Here is a 13049-nt window from a genome sequence, read left to right as displayed (position 1 = left end):
GCTCAAATCCCAGCTCAGCCTCCAATTCCAACTTCTGATATGGTATACCCTTGGAGGCAACAGATGACAGCTCAAGTAGTTAGGCACCTAAGGAGGCCCAGCTGGTTCCTGGCTATGGCTTTGACCTGGTCCAGCTCAAGCTGTTGCAAGCATCTTGGGAATGAAGCAATGGATTAGAGACTGAGACCTCCAATAAATGTTTAAACTGTATAAATCCAATGTATGAAAGTTTTCAAACACTTTTATATGCTAAAAAAAAAATAAAAAACAGTCCAAACAAGAAAAGAGATGTATATATGGGGGCATATTGGGCGAGGCTGTCACCTGGGATGTACGCAGTCTATTTCAAAGTTTCTAGGATCAAGTTCTGCTTCCACTTCTGACACAGGTTCCTGCTAATGCAGAGCCTGGACGGCAGATGATGATGACTCAAGTACTTGGGTTCCTGCCATTCACATGGGTAATCTGGACCAAGTTCTAGGCTCCTGACCTCTGTCTGGCCTAGATCTAGCTGGGGCACTCATTTGGAAAGTGAACCAAGAGATGGAAGATGTGTGTGTGTGTGTGTCTTTCTAAAATACATTTCACAATTTCTTTCTCAGCGGTGGAATTATTTGTATACACTAGTGCCATCTATTTGTGTTCATTAGTTTTGTATCCTGCTATTCTGCCAAAGTCTCTTATGAGTTCCAATAGTCTTTTGACTGAGTCATTTGGTTCTCCTATGTAGAGAATCATGTCATCTGCGAATAGTGATAATTTCAATTCCTCATTTCCAATCTGTATTCCTTTAATTACTTTTTCTTGCCTAATAGCTCTGGCAAGGACTTCCAAAACTATATTGAAGAGTAGCGGTGAGAGTGGACATCCCTGTCTAGTTCTAGATTTTAGCGGGAAGGCTTCCAATCTTTCCCCATCTAGTATGATACTGGCATTGGGTTTATCGTAAATTGCTTTGATTGTGTTGTAGAATGTAAGTAATTGTAAGAATGTAAGAAATTGGGCTCAGCAGCGTGGCCTAGTGGCTAAGGTCCTCGCCTTGATCCCATATGGCCGCTGGTTCTAATCCCGGCAGCTCCACTTCCTTTCTCTCTCTCCTCCTCTCAGTATATCTGACTTTGTAATAAAAATAAAATAAATCTTTAAAAAAAAAGAATGTAAGAAATTGTAAGTACAGTTCCCTTTAAAATAGAGGAAAGGAATCTTAAATACCTAGGAATTAAGATAACTAAAGATCTCAAAGACCTCTATGATGAAAACTATAAATCATTTAAAAAAGAAATAGAAGACCTTGAAAAATGGAGAACCTTACCATGTTCTTGGATTGGCAGGACCAACATTATCAAAATGGCCATATTACCCAAAGCAATATACAGATTCAACGCAATCCCATTCAAAATCCCAGCAACATTCTTCTCAGAAATAGAAAAGATGATACAGAAGTTTATCTGGAATCACAAAAGACCACGAATAGCTAAAGCTGTCTTGAAAAATAGAAATCAAACTGGAGGAATCACAATTCCAGACCTCAAGACATACTATAGAGCAGTGGTTATCAAAACAGTCTGTTACTGGTACAGAAACAGAGAAGAAGATCAGTGGAACAGAATAGAAACATCAGAAGGGAATCCACACATGTATAGTGAACTAATCTTTGACAAGAAAACTGAAAACAATCCAGGTAAAAAACCTGGTCTATTCAATAAATGCTGTTGGGACAACTGGATAGCAGCTTGTAGAATAAAGAAGCAAGACCCACACCTGTCGCACTATACAAAAATCAGCTCTAACTGGCTCAAGGACCTAAACCTACACCCAGAAACCATCAAACTATTAAAGGAAAACATAGGAAACACACTCCAAGATATAGAAATAGGGAAAGACTTCTTAGAAAAGATGCCTAAAGCAATGGCAATCAAATCCAAAAAGAACAAATGGGACTACATCAAACTAAAAAGTTTCTGTACAGCAAAGGAAACAATTAACAAAGTGAAGCAACCAACAGAATGGGAGAAAATTTTTGCATTCTACACAAGTGATAGGGGACTAATATCTAGGATCTACAAAGAGAAACCCAGGGACAGTGAAAAAACAAGCCCTTAGCAAAATGGGCAAAGGAAATGAACAGACATTTCTCAAAAGAACAGATTCAAATGGCTAACAGACATATGAAAAGATGCTCAAGCTCTCTAGCTATCAGAGAGATACAAATGAAAACCACCTTGAGGTACCACCTAACTTCTGTGAGACTGACCTACATTCAGAACTCGAAAAATATGCTGGCGTGGATGTGGGGAGAAAGGCACCCTCCTTCACTGCTGGTGGGAGTGTAGGCTAGTACAATCATTGTGGAAATCCATATGGAGAGTGCTTGGAAAATTGCAAATAAACCTGCCATATGACCCAGCAATCCCGCTCTTAGGAATATACCCAACAGAAGTGAAATCTGCATGAGAAGGGGATCTGTAATCCTATATTCACAGCAGCACAATCTACAATAGCAATGACATAGAAACAAACCAGATGTGCGTCCAAGAGTGGTTAAAGAAACTGTGGCACATCTACTCAATGGAATATTATTAAGCTATTAAGAAGAATGATATTATTCTATTTAAAACCAGGTGGTCCCAACTAGAAACCATTATGCTCAGTGAAATGAGTCAATCACAAAAGAACAAATACCATATATTCTCTCTCATATAGGGAAGCCAACATGGAAAGGATAACTCCAACAGTCCAATCTATACTGTTTTTTGAGTGTCTGTCTGCTCTTTTGGCTGTATCTCATATGTTTTGATGTTTTTATATCGGTTTGCTTGCTTCCAAATAATCTCTTTCCTCTAATAGAATTCATCAAGTGCCCATGAAGTGTGCGACGGCAACATAGTTCCTAAGAGACTTCTGTGTTTCCTTTTAGTTAAGCATGTGCTGCCTACTCAGTGGCACATTATTTTATCAGTGTGCTACAATTTGTTGTTGTTGTTATTGTTGCTGTGATCGATGTGGCTGTTATGAAATGATATCAATCCGAAAAATAGTAAAAAAAAAAAAAAGTAATTTTCTTTGATGGTTTAATCATATTATGTCCCGTTAATAGGAGTATTTTCTTTTTTAAAAATGATGTGTTCAAATTGTATGAAAGGCCCTTTCTTTGATGATGATGGTCATGGTTTTTATTTGCCAATTTGTTATGATAATATTTTTGTTGATTAGATAGGTATTAGAAGATGAACTAACCTTCCATTTAAGGGATATAAAATATATTGTCTTGATGTATTACCATTTTAAGTTTTGCCAGGCAAGACTTAACAACATTTTGTCAAGAATCTTTCTATCTTTATTTATGTGTTAAGCTGCTTTATAATTTTACTTTGTATGTTGCTTCTATCATTTTTGGTATTTGAGGTATAATAGTAGAATATGTTAAATAAAAAAATAAAATAAAATACATTGTAAAAGAGAAATAATAAAAGTTTGCTTGATCATAAAGGATTATAAATTTATACAGGAATGCAAAATTCTTATAAACAATTAACACTAGAAGAAACAGAATTGTTGAATACATGAGCGAAAGTTTTACTTCGCTAATGTTTAAGAAATCTAAATTTGATGGCATTGTGGTATAGTACATTAAGCTGCCATTTACAACATCAGCATTGCACATCAGAGTGCAGGCTATTGTCCCGGCTGCTCCACTTGTGATGTAGCTCCCTATTAAAGCATCTGGAAAAGTATTAGATGATGCGCCAAGTACTTGGGTCCCTGCCTGCAGCGTGCGAGCCCTGGATGGAGTTCCAGCCTCGTGGCTTCATCCTCACCCAGGCCTGGCTGCCGCAGGCATTTGCAAAGTGAGCCATTTGGAGAGTGAATCAGTAGATAGAAAATGGCTCCTCTGCCACTTTTTCAAATTAAAAAAAAAAAAAAACAACAACAACTTAACAACGAGTATTTCCAACAAAAGCAGTACAGCCACAGAAAAGCATGAACTTCAAACTTGAAGGCTGGGTTTATCCAGGATTACAGACTCTTCCTTCCAGCTTCCCTAACTGGCAATGCTCCGTTCTTCCCTACATTTCTCTCTTGGCTTACAGACACAAATCAGTGGCTTATTTGTGTAAATGAAATATAACTCCTGAATTTAAACCCTAATTAACACACATTCCTAAAAATGGAGGTAGGAAAGAAGGCAGTATGAGCTCTGAAGTCAGACAAAAGTGGATTTAATTCCTGGCCCCATTACTTACAAGGTCTGGGTCTTCAGGTAACTAAATGTGTGTCCTCCACCTGGGTTTCCTCATTTGTAAGGCCCTATCCAATGAGGCTGTCTATGCAGATTGAATAAACCACTTCCTTCACTGCCTACCACTTGACTGACTTATCAACAGTTACTGCAACTAACATCCTGTGAGAAATACACCTGCTTCTTTTGAAACACTGCAGTAACATGAAGGTCATACTCTCTAAAGTGGACCAGTGGCTCCCACACTGGGTCAGATAAACCCTGAGGACATGCAGCACCTGGGAGGACACAATCTCATCACATGAACTGTGCAAGCCTTTGCCATCAGCAAATACAGTAATAAATACAAGCAATAAAAAGCAACAGTCTCAGAAAGTTGTTAACTGTTTCAGTTGCCTCTTACTACAAAACAGCTCCACGAGGCCATGTTGGGGCCCACACCAGCAGGCAGCAGGGGGCAGCCATGGATCGCCAGGGAAAGGAGGTTTGAGATATCTGGGAGTGGGGGGTTGCAGAGAGAATATTTGACGAGGTGTGAAATGACTTCTGGGATCTTTCATTGACCAGGCCATAGCACTCTCAGGTAAATGAGGGAGATGAGACTGGGTGGTTTAACAGAGGGAAAACTGGAGGGCATGTCTGGGTCAGAATAATGCAGACACCCACATGGGAGCCCCGGGCTGGGCTAGGTGGTACTGCACACCAGCACACACAAAAGCTAGCGCTGGGGGCCTACCTGGAAGGGTTAGGCCACATTACCTCAGTGGGTGTCAGGGCAGTGGATGGGCCACAAAATGTTGGGCCATGACACCAGCCCACGAGAGAAATGGATCCAAAAGCAGATTCTGTGGGGGATTTGTGGGCTCGCCCCTGTAGAACTGTAGTACTCACTGGTTCGCACAAAAGCTGGGGATGGTGATGGGCTGAGCTAGGTGTGGCCATGGAACTCAGAGACTCAAGGGAAATGGGGTTGGGAGCAGGCTGAGCTGGCCCAGGCTAGCAAGGATTGGCAGCCATCTTTGGTGACAATCTACCATACTGCCCTACTCATTCCCGAAACAGACATCCCATTAAGCAAGCTTGGATTGCCCGTCTCACCATCCAGGCCTAGTGATCTCACTTCCATGAACATAACACTGCTGAGGCAGAACACAGCCTCTACCACAGCTTGACTGTGGACTCAAAGGATACGATGTGCCCCAGTCTTGTGAAACAAACAGCAATACAGCATCACCCACCATGGGATTTGTATTAGCCAAACTTACTATAGCAGACACAATCAAAAGTGAGCTAGTTCAAGTCATTAATTTTAAAATGAGGGGAAACAAAAACAAAGGATTTTTCTAGGGCCTGTCAGTTGTCACAAACACATCCCATAGGAGTGCCAGCTCAAGTTCCAGCTACTCTGTTTTCAATCCAGCTCCCAGCTAATGTGCATAGAAAAGCAGAAAAAGATAGCCCAAGCATTTGAGGCCCAGCACACATGTGAGAGACCTGGAAGAAGTTCTCCTGACTTCAGACCAGCCCAGTTCCAGCCACCCAGCCATCACGGGTGATTTGGGGGTGAACCATTTGGCGGGTGAACCAGTGGATGGAAGATCTCTGTGTGTAAATATTTATTCCAGTAAATAAATCTTTAAACAAGGTTTTTAATCTTGTGAGCAAAAATTAAGAAATGTGGCATCAATGGGCCTGGCACGATAGCCTAGTGGCTAAAGTCCTCACCTTGCATGTGCTAGGATCCCATGTGGATGCCCGTTCATGTCCTGGCTGCTCCACTTCCCATCCAACTCCCTGCCTGTGACCTGGGAAAGCAGTGGAGGATGGCCCAAAACCTTGGACTCTGTGCCTGCATGAGACACGGAGGAGGTTCCTGGCTCTTGGCTTCGATTTAGCTCCGGCCGTTGCATCCACTTGCAGAGTGAACCAGTGGACAAAGATCTTTTTCTTTGTATCTTCTCTTTGCTTTATCAGCCTTTCCACTAAAAATAAATAAATCTTAAAAAAAAAAAAGAAATATGACATCACTAATCTGTAAATTTCCTTTCACTCAGCTTACACAATGGAAGTACATTAAACACAAATGTTCTGGATGTTATATGAGAGCTTCACACCTTTGAGAAAATACTGTTGTTAACTAATATTTTTTGAGTGCTAAGTGCCAAGAATTGTGCTAAGTGCTATCATATTACAAATATCTCAATTTTATATGGGGCTCTTAAATTTTATTTTTTAATTATGATTATATGGTTGATCAGGGTGGGAACGATCAAGGTTTAGAGAAAATTGGGTGAACTCATTGCTTTCACATTTGCTATTTCTTCTAGTTGTTCCTGGGGGAAGAGACGAGACAAAAGGGGAAACCATTCAAGACTTTCCACATGTCCCAGTACCCAGGGATGAGGAACTGCCATGTTGTATCAACCCAGATTCTCAAAGTGTACATATTTCAAGGCTTCTGTCCAAGTGGTTTGGATAGTTCTGAAATGCTGCCGTTTTCACTGATCAAAGGATGATGTCACTCTCTCAATGTCCATTAGCTCCATTCACCAAGATTTTTGCTGTCATAATTGTTTGGAGTAGTTGTCCTTTTTGTTCTGTTCCACTTCTGTTACAGCACCAAACGAGCTGCCATATTCTCCTTTTAAAACATGGCCTATGTCTACTGCTCCAGCTTTTTCATTAAGAAGAACATGTTTTTCCAGGTGAGTCCAAGTACCCAGGCCAGGTGACCCAGCCCAGGCAGATGCCCCACCCCTGGGGCTCATGAACCTGATACCCATTCCATGGGTTGGGCCCAGGACCCAGGCCAGGCAACCTGAGCCCCACTGGATCACACATCCCTGGGGCTCACAAACCAAACACCCACCTAGTGGGCAGGCCCCAAGACCCAGGCCAGCAGACCCAAGTCACAACAGATACCCCAATCCCAGGGTTCATAAAACCATCAACCACCTAGAGGACAGGGTCCCAGGATGTGGGCCAAGCAATCCAAACTGCACCAGTTCCCTCATCTCCAGGGCTCAGGAACCCAAGCCCATCACACAGGTGGGCCCCAGAACCTAAGCCAAGCCACCTGAGCCCTGTCAGATCCCCCATCCCTGGAACTCACAAACCCGGCCCCCCACTGGGCCAAGGCTGGCATGAGTTGCCTCACCTCAGCATCCATAATCTTATTGAGCAGCCTGGCCTTGTCCAGTCTGCCCCTTGTTCCAGCTCCTTTTGGTGGGTGTTGCAGCCTATCCCAGCCCAGCCTGATTGCTGTCCCAGTCCTAATGTGAACTGGCTGGTGTTGCAGTCTGATCTGGCTCCTCCTGCATGCTGTCCTGGTACTCAGATCTGCTAGTGGTGCAGTATGCATCTCTACTTCCAGATTGAGGATGGACTCCCAGTGCAACTGTTGGATGTGTCTTGATAATGGTATGCTGGACTCTTTGCCACTATCCATAGCCACAATGATGAACTTATGACTATTTATGAGGAGCTATGCCACTGTAATCACATGGTACAATTTGGAAGGAGGTAAAGCTTGGGGTGGGAGTGGCGGAAATCCAAGAGCCTATGGAATTGTATCATAACATGATAAGAATAAAAAAGAAATTATGGGAAAAGAAGAAATAAAGTCAAATCATTTTTAAAAAGAAATTTGTCAAATTTCTTGAAACAGATGAAAACAAAAACACAACATTAAAATGTACAGTATCAGGCCCAGCAGCGTGGCCTAGCAGCTAAAGTCCTTGCCTTGAACGCACCAGGATCCCATATGGGCGCCGGTTCTAGTCCCAGCAGCTCTACTTCCCATCCAGCTCCCTGCTTGTGGCCTGGGAAAGCAGTCGAGGACGGCCCAATGCCTTGGGACCCTGCACCCATGTGGGAGACCTGAAGGAAGTTCCTGACTCCTGGCTTCGGATCGGCATAGCACCGGCCATTGCGGTCACTTGGGGAGTGAATCATTGGCCAGAGGATCTTCCTTTCTATCTCTCCTCCTCTCTATATATCTGACTTTGTAATAAAAATAAATAAATCTGGGCTCGGCAGCATGGCCTAGTGGCTAAGGTCCTTGCCTTGATCCCATATGGCTGCTGGTTCTAATCCGGGCAGCTCCAGTTCCTCTCTGTCTCTCCTCCTCTCAGTATATCTGACTTTGTAATAAAAATAAAATAAATCTTTAAAAAAAAATAAATCTTTTAAAAACATTTTAAAAAATTAATAAAATGTATAGGATTTGGCAGAGACAGTACTGAGGGTGCATATACAGTAATAGGCAGCTACATTAGAAAACAGATATTGAGGGCCCAGCACAGTAGCCTAGTGGCTCAAGTTCTTGCCTTGCACGCACCAGGATCCCACATGAGCGTGGATTCATATGCCAGCACCCTGCTCATGACCTGGGAAAGCAATCAAGGACGTCCCAAAGCCTTGGGAACCTGCACCTAGATAGGAGACCAGGAAGAGGCTCCTGGCTTCAGATCAGCTAAGCTCCAGCCACTGCAGCCACTTGGGGAGTGAATAATCGCACAGAGGATCTTCCTCTCTGTCTCTCTCTGTATATGATACTGCAATAAAAATAAATAAATCTTAAAAAAAAATAGATATTGGGAGCTGGCATGACGGCTCTATTGGCTAATCCTCAGCCAGCCAATCTGGCATCCTATTTTGGGACCAATTCAAGTCCTGGCTGCTCACCTTCCCATCCAGCTCCCTGCCTATGGCTGGGGACAACAGCAGAGGATGGTCCAAAGTCTTGGGCTCCTGTACCCACCTGGCCAGCTCAGCTCTGACCATTGCAGCCATTTGGGGAGTGAACCAGTGGATGAAAGGTATTTCTGTCTCTCCTTCTCCCTGTAAATCTGCCCTTCCGATAAAAATAAAAAAAATCTTTAAAAAATTAATAAATACACATCAAGGACTTAGATAACAAGAAAAAAAACCAAATTCAAAATTAGAAAAAAAATAATGTCAGAGTAGAAATAAATTAAGCAGAGGTTTAAAAAATATAAAAGATAGATGAATAAAAGAGCTGTTTTTTTTTTTTAAACTAAATCTATAACTACACTAACTACAAAAAAAGATGTAAATATATAAAATCAGAGTAAGAAATACCTACCACAACTGATACACAGAGGTTCAAAACTCTTTAGGGACTACTATGAACACTTATACGTCAACAAATCAGAAAACTTAAAGAAATCAGTAAATGTGTGGACATATAGGTTATTAAAATAAAATTGTGAAGACAAGGGAAAGCTGAACAGACTAGTAATGAGTAATAAAGAGAATCATGAATAAAATGTCAAGAAAGGGGGTGATGTTTGGCCATGCAGCTAAGATTCTAGAGTGTCTGTGTCCCCATGTCAGAGAAGCTGGGTTTGACTCCCAGCTCAGATCCTGATTCCAACTTTTTGACAATGCTGTTGGCTCTAGTAATCGAGCTCCTGCTCCCCACTCGGGAGACCTGGCTTGAATTCCCAGCTTCCTGCTTTCTCTTGGCCCTGCTCTGGCCATTGTGGGCATTTAGAAGGTAGTCAACAGTAGCACTCTTTCTCCCCATCCTCCTCTTCTCTAACATTTAAGTCAGTGAAGGCAAACTCAAGACCACATGCTTCACAAATCAATTCCACCAAACATTAAAGAAGAACTAACATCAATTATTCTTAAACTGTCCCAATAGCTGAGAGGGAACCTTACCAATCTTGCTCTACCAGCTAGCATTACCTTGATTCCAAAACCAAACAAGGACACAAAAATACTGAGAAGCAGTATCTCAGATGAAAAGAAATGCAAAAATCAACAAAGCAGAGCAACCTAATCCAGCCAATCAAAAAGCTCATTCATCACAATCAAGTGGAATATATTTCAGGGATATAGAGATCGTTCAATACATGTAAGTCAAAAACATACATCACATCAACAGAATGAAGGCTCAGTCTCATATGATCATCTCAACAGACTCAAAAACTTTGGTAAAATCCAACATCTGTTTTAAAATTTTGATTAAGTTACAGAAGTAATCTACCTCAACATAATAATAAAGGCCACATATGACAAAGTCATATCCAACATTAAAATGAATGGAAAAAATTCAAGGTATTTCCTCTAAGATCTGGAAACACAAAATGTCAAATCTCACAGCTCCCACTGAATATAGAATCAAAAGTTTTAGTCAAAACTATTATGCAAAAGAAAGAAATGCAAGGCAAACAAACAAGATAATAGTAAGAAAGAAGTTGACTTATTTCCGTCTGCAGATAATATGAATCTATATCTATATGTATATCTATACGTCTATATGTATATAGATATCTATATATCTATGTAATATAGATATAGATATACATAGAAAACCTAAAGACTAGAACCAGTGCTGTGGCATGGTAAGCTAAGCTTCCACCTGTGGCACTGGCATAACTTCTGGGCACCAGTTCATGTCCTGGCTGCTCCACTTCCAAACCAGCTCTCTTCTTACGGTATGGGAAAACTCAAGCTTGATAGCTCAAGTCCTTGAGGCTCTGTACCCACAACAGAAGCCCAGAGGAAGCTCCTGGCTTTGGATCAGCACAGCTCTGGCCATTGCAGCCATCTGCGGAGTGAACCAGGAGATGGAAGCTCGCTTACTCTCTCTCCTTCCCTCTGTAACTCTACCTTCAGAATAAAAATACATCTTTACAAAAAAAAAACTAAAAGACTATTAGAGTTGGTAAGGTTTCAGAATGCAAAATCAAAATATAAACAATAGCATTTTTTCAAATCAGTAGCATTTTCATATACCAATAAGGAACTCACTGAGGAAGAAATTATAAGAGCAATTCCATTCACACTAGCTATCCGAAATTACATTAAAAATCTCATAAATTTAACCAAAAATGGGAATAACCTATAAAATGCCTATTATAAAACAAAGAATTGAGGACAATGGGGGAAAAAAGATTTGCCATATCCACAGATTAGAAGAATTTTTTTCAAAGATTTATTTACTTATTTTTGAAAGAATTAGAAAGAGGCAGACACACACACACACACACACACACACACACAGATCTTCCATCCACTGAGTCTCTCTTCAGATGGTCTCAACAGCAAGCATTAGGCCAGGCCAAAGCAAGCAGCCAACAGCTTCCTCTAGATTTCTGACATGAAAATGGCCCAATTGTCTAGATCCTGCTATTCTATTGCTTTCCCAGATCATTAGCAGGAAGTTGGATTGGAAATGGATTAGCTAAGACACAAACCTGCACCCATGTGGGAGGCCAGAGTCACAGGAAGTGGCTTTACCCCACCCTTCATCACAATGCTTGCCCAAGAATTATTTTTTAAAAAGATTTACTTACTTTGAAAATCAGAGTTACACAGAGGGATACACAGAGAGAAAGAAGGGTATAGGAGAAGGACAGGAAGGAAGATCTTCCAGTTGTTGGTTCAATCCCTAAATGACTGCAACAGCCAGGGCTGAGCAAGCGCCATATCCAGGTCAACTGTTTGGATGGCACAGACTCAAACCCTTGGGCATCCCCCACTGCTTTCCCCAGGCCATTAGCAGGGAGTTGGACAAGAAGTACAGAAGTTGGGACAAACTAGTTCCCATAAAGAATGCCATCTTTGCAGATGGTAGTTTAACTGCTATGCCACAACATAGGCACTGAATGGAATATTAAAATATTCATACCACCCAGAGCAATCAACAGATTTGCTGCAATCCTCATCAAATTACCAAAGACATTCTTCAGAGAACTAGAAAAAAACAATTCTAAAACTCATGGCAACACAAAAGATCCCAAGTAGTCAATCAATATTAAACAAAAGAAACAAAGCTAGAGGAGTCACAACACCAGATTTCAACAAATATTACAGAGCTACTGTAACTAAAACAACATGGTATTGACACTGAGACAGACACATGAGGCTGACGCCATGGTGTAGCATTTTAAGCCTCCACATGAGTGCCACTATCACACGTGGGTGCTACTTCATGTCATGGGGGTTCTATTTCCTACCCAGCTCCCTGCTAATGGCCTGAGAAAGCAGAGGAAGATGGTCCAAGTCCTCAGGCCCCTGACCCCACGTGGGCCCCCCAGAAAAAGCTCCTGCCTACTGGCTTCAGACCAGCCCTGCTCCTAGCATTGCAGCCATTTGTGGAGGAAACCAGCATATGGAGAACCTCTCTGTGTTTCTAACTTTGCAAATAATAATTAAGTCTTTAAAAAAAAAGAGGGGGTTCCAGCATGGTAGCCTAGTGGCTAAATCCTTGCCTTGCATCTACTGGGATTCTATATGGGCACCCAGTTCCTTTCCAGGCTGCTCCACATCCCTTTCAGCTCCCTGCTTGTGGCCTGGGAGAGCAGTGGAAGACGGCCCAAAGCCTTGGGACCCCGTACCTGACTGGGAGAACCAGAAGAAACTCTTGGCTCTTGGCTTCAGATCAGCACAGCTGCAGCCACTGCAGCCACTTAGGGAGTGAACCAGCAGGTGGAATATCTTTCTCTTTGTATATCTGCCTTTCCAATAAAAAAATTTTTTTAATAAACACATAATATAAAAATACACACCAATGAAAAATAGGAGACCCAGAAATGAATGCACACATCTACAGCTAACCAATTCTCAAAAGGTACAGAAAAATATACTTTGGAAAAAGAACAGTCTCTTTAATAAATGGTGCTGAAAAAAATCAGATGGATATGCAAAAGATTGAAGCCTGACAGCCATCTTTCCCCATATAAACACTCAAAATGCATCAATTACCAAACATAAGACATGAAACTACTCAAAAATAGAGGGTGAAACACTTCAAGACATTGGTACAACGATTTTT

At 41.6% G+C, this 13049-nt stretch overlaps 1 protein-coding gene across 2 annotated transcripts in view; it reads right to left on the bottom strand.

The window, feature by feature from the left end:
• TBCE (tubulin folding cofactor E) overlaps positions 1-13049 on the bottom strand; it is a 55529-nt gene that overhangs the window by 22398 nt on the left and 20082 nt on the right. The window lies entirely within an intron of this gene.

The sequence above is a fragment of the Ochotona princeps genome, chromosome 10, assembly GCF_030435755.1.
Source record: "Ochotona princeps isolate mOchPri1 chromosome 10, mOchPri1.hap1, whole genome shotgun sequence".
Taxonomy (NCBI): domain Eukaryota; kingdom Metazoa; phylum Chordata; class Mammalia; order Lagomorpha; family Ochotonidae; genus Ochotona; species Ochotona princeps.
The sequence above is the reverse complement of the archived record's forward strand: the minus strand, read 5'-3'. Positions and strand labels throughout refer to the sequence as shown.